At 33.6% G+C, this 8,819-nt stretch overlaps 1 long non-coding RNA gene across 1 annotated transcript; it reads right to left on the bottom strand.

Moving 5' to 3' along the window:
- Positions 1-589: 589 nt before the first annotated feature.
- On the bottom strand, positions 590-2,238 carry LOC139499411 (uncharacterized). The gene is made up of 2 exons (XR_011658185.1): positions 2,126-2,238; positions 590-1,779 (listed from the first exon to the last, which is right to left on the bottom strand). It is a non-coding gene; the product is annotated as an uncharacterized lncRNA (long non-coding RNA).
- Positions 2,239-8,819: the final 6,581 nt, after the last annotated feature.

Here is an 8,819-nt window from a genome sequence, read left to right as displayed (position 1 = left end):
CAGGTGCTTGTGACCGATGTTCAGTAATTCAGTACTTTTATTATAGTTGGTTCTTATGGGGTACTGTTATACCACTATCCTAGTTTAGGTTGGGGTTGGGATCTGCTAACATGTTTAACTCCGCCACATTCCGTGAGTATGTGCCTGTCCCAAGTGAATGTCGTTTCTTGGTGTATTACATACTTGTTTTTTGTTCATTCTTTTGATAAAATAATAATGCCGTTAGTTTTCTCGTTTGAATTGTTTTACATTGTCATTTCGGGGCCTTTCATAGCTGACTATGCTGTAGGGACTTGTGCATTGTCGAAGGCCGTACGGTGAGTAGCTGTTTTAAATATCTGTGTCAAGAGTTGTCTCATTGGCAAGCATACCATATCGGGTTTTTTTTCTTCTCATTTTTACATATACAAGTTGATACTAAATTTATTCAATTTCACAAACTTGAATAGTGAATAGTGCAAAAAAACACAGTTCACTATTCATGAATTTTGAATAGTGAAAAGTGAATAGTGAATAGTGAACGTACTTCAGCCCGGTTATTTTCACTTTAAGGACACGCCGTTTTGAATAATAACAAAAGAGAACACATTGTTTAAATATTATTCTTTATCAACATGATCAACAGAAAATGACATTGTTATACTTCTGTAAACATTTTTACACTCAGTCCTAAATCGTTTGTCTACAATGAAGTATATGATTGGATGAACAGTACTATGTAAATAATAGCCTCTAATTAAAACAGCATGTATTGATTGTATACCTTCGAATGCTTCCTTTGTTATTGATGTTCGTAAGATAACACCAGAGACATGTAGAATGAAACCAGCGTAGGATACTCCAGTTGCTATCAGTAGCATAATAGTCAAAGTTTTTGAGTCTTTATAACGCTTTTGTAGCGTCTTTCTTCCTTGTATTGTAGAAGTGAACTGATCCCAAGCTTCTGGAGCAAGGCTCTCTGATCTGGTCCTTGGTCCAGGGGATGTTGGATCTTCATTGTTAGACATTCCGTCTAAAAACTGCGTCGTTCTGTTCTTTTCTGCTCGAAGTTGTTTTCTTATTACATTGACAATCTGAATATAAGCGACAGCGCATATAAAAAATCCAATAAAACTGACGACCAAAACCAATATGGCGTAGCTATATTTTTTTGGCATTGACTCTGTCTTTCCCTTCAGAACATTAATACAACCTTTACCGACCAGTCCTGCAATATTTACACTTCGTTCTGAAAGTCCGTATAAAAACACGGACGGAATAGATATCAAAGCGCATAATATAAACACAACTACCCCCAATATTTTTGCTCTTTCGAGAGACAATTGCCACTGAAATGGCGCGCAAATTTTTTGTCGTCGTTCAACTGATATTATGATAAGAAAGGTACCGGCAGTTAAACTCGTATAATGAGTAAAAAAACGAGTAAATTTGCATAATTCATCAGATGGATATGTGAAAGTGAAACGTATCTGCACCAGTTCTAGAGGAATACAGACAAAACACGTGACGAAATCAGCAACCACCATCCATAATATTAGAATTGTAACGGGAGATACCGGATACCTACGAAATATCACAATAGCATGAAGATTCCCGATAACTCCAAGTAACGAAAGAACACTTAGAATGGACGTTACTGGAATGTCGTTGTTTAGGAAATTGTGAAGATCTAGTTCCACGAGATTCTTGCTGTCTGTTGTATTTGGTTGATATAAGCCTGTTGTAATTGTTGAACTTCTAATATCCCAAAAAAGGCTTTGAGTACTGTTGACTTCCATCCTAGATATTAAAAATAGAATTACATAGTTAAAGATAAAATACAATCAGTGTAAACTTTAACCAGACCTTAAGACTAGTATTCGAATTAAATAAGCTACAATTTGCGTGGAAATGGTTGTGGTGTGTATTTCCAAAACAATTTCAAAGACGGAATTCAACTTTTAGAAAATTAACCGACTGTGTGTAAAAATTGCAATTTTTTATCAACGCTTTTTTATTATTTATTTTAACAAGACTGTCGCAAATTTTTCTGTTCATAAGAACTTGAAAATTGGAAATACAATTATTGAAAATCTAAACTTATGACTCACTTGAAGAACAAAGTCTTTTTTGTAATAAAACTTACCCTTTGTAGTTCTATAAATCTATAAATCAAATAATGAGAAAAATGATAAATGAAAGAAGAAGTTTTTTTTATATAATAAAACTTTCCCTGTGTAGTTCTATAAATCTATAAATATGATGATAAGAATAGTGATGAATAGAAATTAGATTAAACTGGATGGAACATAATAGTATACTTGACGTACGTTTCCTTCCTATTTTGTGTACGATACATACTTCCTTGTGTGGTGTACATTTATAGAAATAAATAAATAAAAACATAGATTATCTGCTAAATAATTAAACTGCAAGTCTTCTTTAGCAGATAATTTTTTATGGTTTTTTTTTACATGACATGAGGATATTTTTAGACTGTTGTGTATCTCCCCCTAAGAAAAAAACCAAAATCCGATATAGGAAAAAGAATAAAAGAAACTATAAACTATTAAAAAATACTAAGAATTTCTATTGAAGTATTCTCTCAAATCAATGACCTTATCTGGAAAAACTTTCCTACGTTTGGGCCCTCGATACTCTTCAGAATCAACATACAGTGGCGGATTCAGACGAATTGTACGATCAATGCATTTGAATGAGGAAATATGGTTGGAACTCCCCCTGTATCTTTGGTTGGGACACCCCCCCCCCCCCCCCCCTTTTGAAAATGGCTCGATCCGCCACTGACCTAATTTGTTTTATACCTTTTAACTTTTTTCAAATTCGAGCCTTTTGTAGACGAAAACACCTCTAGCGTACAAAATTATCAGCCTATAAGCTATGATTAGTTTTTTCTATTCGTTCTTCTTAGTTTGTTCCATATGGTTGTTTCGTATGTAGTATTTCTACTATATAATGTCACATAATGTGGTTACATAAGGGAGCTACCCTTTGGTTTTTATAGAAGGAAAGGGGGGGCTAGGATGAAAGATTTTGTCCTGCATTTTTTAGTGGTAGTCTCTATTCTGCCTGTTTATTTTTCACTCTATTCGGTCCTACCTTTTTTCATTTTTTTACTAGTATGTATGTATGTATGTTCCGTATCTACCTCCTTTAGTAGGAGCACCACCATGGGTTATGGTGTAAAAAGGAAGACATTTAACACACTGTATCGGTACAGATTTAATGTGAGCATTTGCCTATCCAGTCTCCCAGCCTGGCCGTGACGGGTCTTACAACCAGAAAGTTAACCTTCCCCAAAACAATAAGTACAATGTAATAAAGCATACGAACACACCCACTCACCTGACTCGCTCATCCTCAAAAATATAAAAAACAATGATGCATAATATAAAAAAAACATTATATACAAAATAAGGGATAAGGTCACCCCGGATGCCGCACAAATGCCTAGACAACGAACGGGAAACCGGAGAGGACATACTTGGAATCCAAACCGATACCGCTAAATGCCCAGCTGTATTCCTGGTAGAGGAAAGCCGAAAATCCTATGATAAAGGATCTCGGAAAGAAACTACCGATCCATTAGGGGAACAGCTAAAACCCTCAGACATCAAATAGATTGGTCTGATAGTTTCCCACATGGAAACTACTAATGGATCCCATCTGACTACATGTCTCAAACAATTAAACCTGAAAATATCTGCAGAAACCTTACTCAACAAAAAAATATAATCCAAATCATAAAATATACGATGTAAGGATAATAATATCTATTATCCATGAAATCAATTTGACAAAACAATTTCAATGATGTTGATGGATTGTCTGCAAAAATTTTCACGTCCGCTGTCATCGACATGTACAACCGAACTCTGAATTATTTTACATAAATTGTCGTCCTGCCTTATTTTAACTCGATCAAAAATCCTGTCCTTTTTTCAAATTTAATCAAAGCCCCATCCCCCCCCCCCACCCCCTTTTCCCCTCTCGAATTCAAATGATATTCCCTTGAGTTATAAAGAGAATAAAGCATACATGACAAACACAATCATAGAGGTCGGCATACAAGCATGGGGGTTATATCAGATAAAACATCCTTGGTACAATCATGGACATAATAAATATTGTATTTTCAGGTACAAAAAATATACAATTCTATTTTGCAAGTATGTCTATAAACTGTGGGAAAAATTTGTTTAAAAAAATCGTTTTAATTCATAAGGAAACTGAACTATGGGGAAAATATGTTGAACTATTAGTATAGATACCTATCATTAAGTTTCAGTTTCAGACCAGAACAATCGTATTTGTTTATGATTTGGAATTTATGATAAATGATTATCAATTTGAATCGATTTTTGTTCATGGTGAAATGTGAGTTAGGGAGCTACCATTTGATTTGGGGGGGGGGGGGGGGGGGAGGCTAGGAAGAAATTTGAAAAAATAGGCAGGACAGGAGTTTTGGGTAAAAAAAAAAGGCAGGATGAGAAACTTGCAAAAAAAAGTCAGGACGACAATTTAGGTAAAGAAGAGGCAGGATAAACTAAAAAAAAAAGGCAGGACCGAACAGAGCTAAAAATAAAAAGGCAGGACAGATACTACAGCTAATAAAAATGCAGGACAATTTTTTTTATCCTAGCCCCCCATAAAAATCAAATGGTAGCTCCCTTATCTACAACCAATTTAAACTTTTGGCAGTTCATTTTTCCCATTGAACAAATACAATAGCTTTTGTTCTTTGTGTAGTTTATTCACTGTGACCTTTAAATTTCCTCCTAAGAGAAATCTATCACTTATTGATTAATCCACCTGATTAAAAAATTTGTTAAATAAATAGAAATAACATGTTTACCATAACTAATGTGAATTCTCCTTTTTTTTTTAAATTAGCATTTTAAGGGGAGGTAACTTTAAAACAGCGCATTTTCTGAAGGAATCTTTATGGAATTTTCCTATTTTGTATTTAAGACGGAAAAAAACGTACGTCGACCCTATCTTTTCTTTTGATATTCTCAAGGCCTTGTCTTAAAGCCCTCTTTTCGTAATTTATTTTACAATTTTATCATTTAGTTTAGTTTCCAATAACGAAATGGTGTATTTTCCTGTATAATCTATACAAATGTGCCATTTTGTCACAAACTGTAACTTGGGAAAATGCACGATGACCTATCATATTTTATTACATTTTTGAAGATATAACAATATATGTATACTACGTTTTGGCAAAGTATGAACAAATTCTATCATATTTTTTTTAGACTCCCATACCACCTTAAGTCATTTTTATCCTTTCTTCAAATTATATTTGAACACTCCATTATTCCATATTCTTCATTCGTTTGACCTTTAATCTGCTTTGTATGCCATTATCAACTATTCTTCAAACCCAATCCAGACCCTCGTTCATTGATTAGAAATTTAATGTTGTCTGTTTACACCCCGATGTATTGACGAGTAAAGACATGTGGTCATTATTTAGTCTTCTTTTGTCCAGTAGTAAAATCCTTGCTAAAGTAGGGCGTCCGTTTGGATGGGCCGGTTTGGATGTAAGGGTCATAGTATATATGATTGTAGTAAAAATGATATAAGATACTTGCAAAAGGCTTTATAAGTCTTATAAATACAGTAACGCTAGAATATCATAATAAATTGGTTATTTCGTAAAAGTACATTACAGTGACAATTTCATATGCATAAATACTTTAAAATCTTTCATCCATTAAAGATTAAAAAAATCAAACTTAAAACTAAAAACGTTCACACACAGTTCAAGATTTTATACATTGGAAATCTTATCAATTTGAAAAGTACGATCATTCATAACGTCTACAAGGTATTTTTTAACGATCTTATCTAAACTATTACCTAAGTCTGGAGAATACAAGTAGCCCAGATCACCTATCATGAACTGTATTTGTGATAAGGGTGGCAACTCTGAAAAACAGATATCCGTTGTCTATGTTGTGTTTTATGTAAATGTTGCTTGTTCTTTTTCTTCTTTAGTCATGCGCACTCAGTTTATTTTTGACGAGTTTGAGTATCCCTTTTGTATCTTTCGCCTCTCTTTTGTAACTTTTCACTATTGATGAATTTAATAAATAAGAAGCACATTCTTAACTAAACCCAAATGTGTTGGTTCCGAGTTAAATTTTATTTTGTCTTTCCGATAAAAAATCAATTACTAGTTCTTTCAGGTAGAGGCATCTTTGGGGGTCTCACTGTTGCCTGCTCGCCTGAAGACTTGAATATGGGTATCTGCTACTCAGCTAAGAACACAACAATAAAGAGTAAGAGCGAAGACTGAGTGGTTTCGGTTTAGAATAATTTGTTCGAGTAGGGTGGCATTCTTGGGACTGTTGATTATAAGCTAGCAAGTTAAAAATTCGGCCGGCTCAGCATACCAATCGAAGGCCATCGGCTGCTTTCTACTCTTTGGTCGGGTTGTTGTCTCTTTGACACATTCCTCATGTCTATCTCAATTTTGTTTTTAAGGTTTGTATATTACATGTAATCACATTACATATTGCCGTCCTTAATATGCATTTAATTTGTCGCCATCATTGAATCGAAATATAGAAAAAAAATAATAAATCGACATTTTTCTAAGGACTATGAAAACTGGGTTATGATGATTCGATGTCAAAGTTCGAATTTTCATATAAGGAACCATAAAGAGGTGAAATAGATCCTATCTTGTTTAAGAATTTAAGAGATATTAGTCATATACTATTGTGTCATGTTCTCGGAGCCGAGGGTTGTCGTCTTTTCCTCGATCCGTGTGTACTTAGTAACAACAAACTGTATATTAAGCTTGTCATGATTAATTTTTTTTAGGTAAATCATTACCGTTTCTTTTTAAAGAAAACAGGACACATCATCTAGTTCTTTAAGATTTATCACTTAATGACACTTCTATACACGATGAAGGTGGAATGTTAACAGAGGGATGATTATAATGGTATTAACCAAAAGAGATACACATAACAAAACGCCAACACGCAGACCAAACGCTCCATTCCCCGTAAATCCTCCCCCCCCCCCAAACCCCCTCCCCCTCCCGTCCAGAAAAAAACTTTGAAAAAAGAAATATTTGCAACACGATGTAGTTAAGTAGTTAAAGAAAACATATCTTATTTGGATCACAATAGCATATGGACCAAGTAACAATATACGGCTCCAAGTTGTTGCTTGATTGATTGTTTGGGTTTACATTTGTGTAACGCCACGATTAGCATATTTGACCATATCATGGTAGCCAGTTTTTATTGGTTGAGCCAAAAGTAGATCAGGGTATCCTTAGAGAAATACCGACCTTTTCCAAAAAAAGACTTCAAACATATTTAATCAAAAATCATGTTCATGACATATGTACATATAAATTTAGTAATACATTTATACAAAGGGATTCGGAATCAAGGTTTCCCTTTTATAAGCAGTCTCCCTGTCAAATGGATAAAGGGAAATAACTGCAAATAAAAAGTTGGTTCTATGCCCCATTTATGGGCATTTTTTTCTGGTCCGTCCGTTCGTTCGTCTGTCTGTCCAGCTTCAGGTTACAGTTTTTGGTCGAGTTAGTTTTTGATGAAGTTGAAGTTCAATCAACTTGAAACTTAGTATACATGTTCCCTATGATATAAGATCTAATGTTAATGCCAAATTAAGAGTTTTCCCGCATTTTCACGGTCAAATGATAGTGCGGATGGGGTATTCGTGTACTTGTGACACATTCTTGGTTTTTTTTATACCGGAGAAAAATTTCGGACAGCTCTTTTTTTTTAAATAGTTTTTTTTTTTTTTTTTATTCATTCTATCTTTTCTTAGACTAGTAAAATGTTCTATAACAGTTCTACCCTAGTACTGTTCTACATTAGTAATAGCAAAATCATGCAGTTCTAGGGTATTACTGTTGAAATCAGTTATATAATAGACGTGTTAAAGAACTGCATGTTTCGATTTGAGTTTATCTTTCCATCTATGCTTATATTATTTATAAAATAAAAATATAAAAAAGAAGATGTGGTATGATTGCCGATGAGAAAACTCTCCACAAGAGACCAAAATGACACAGAAATTAACAACTATAGGTAACCTTACGGCCTTCAATAATGAGCAAAGCACTTACCGCATAGTCAGCTATAAAAGGCCCCGAAATGACAATGTAAAACCATTCAAACGTGAAAACTAACGGTCTTTTTTAATATTTATACACATAAAAAATGAACGAAAAACAAATATGTAACATATAAACAAACGACAACCAATGAATTACAGGCTCCTGACTTGGGACAGCCACATAAAAATGTATGTTTTATTTTTCTTTGTTACTTAGTTGTATTTCTATCGCTTTATATATTTTAACAAAAATAAATTGTTCAAAAAGTAAAATTTATTAATCCTCACAATTTTATTCTTCTTCAATCTTCAATTATATAAACTCTTTTATTAAACAAATATATGCAATATGATATAGAAATAAAGATTTATAAACAAGTTTTAAATAGCCTTTGAAATTCCCTTGTTTGTCGAAATTAAGGGGAAATCCAATTTGTCGTGCGTTGTACAGTAGTTAGGGACTTTTATTTAACATGAAGTTCATCTTAGATAATTTGGATTTTATTTTTATACTTATGTAAATATTCCTTGTCTATGTATCAAATTTTGACAGGTTACACCATCAGATCCTTTTCTGTACAAACAATGATTTGCTGACCAAATAATCAGTTATCATAATTAAAGGTACGTATCTTGGTAAACGCGTAACCGACACAGATCTAGATATTCTTGTAAGACCTTCCTAAATAAATACCGTAAGTGAA

This window comes from Mytilus edulis, chromosome 12 (assembly GCF_963676685.1).
Source record: "Mytilus edulis chromosome 12, xbMytEdul2.2, whole genome shotgun sequence".
NCBI classification, from domain to species: domain Eukaryota; kingdom Metazoa; phylum Mollusca; class Bivalvia; order Mytilida; family Mytilidae; genus Mytilus; species Mytilus edulis.
Note: the sequence above shows the minus strand (reverse complement) of the source record. Positions and strands in the feature narration are given on the sequence as shown.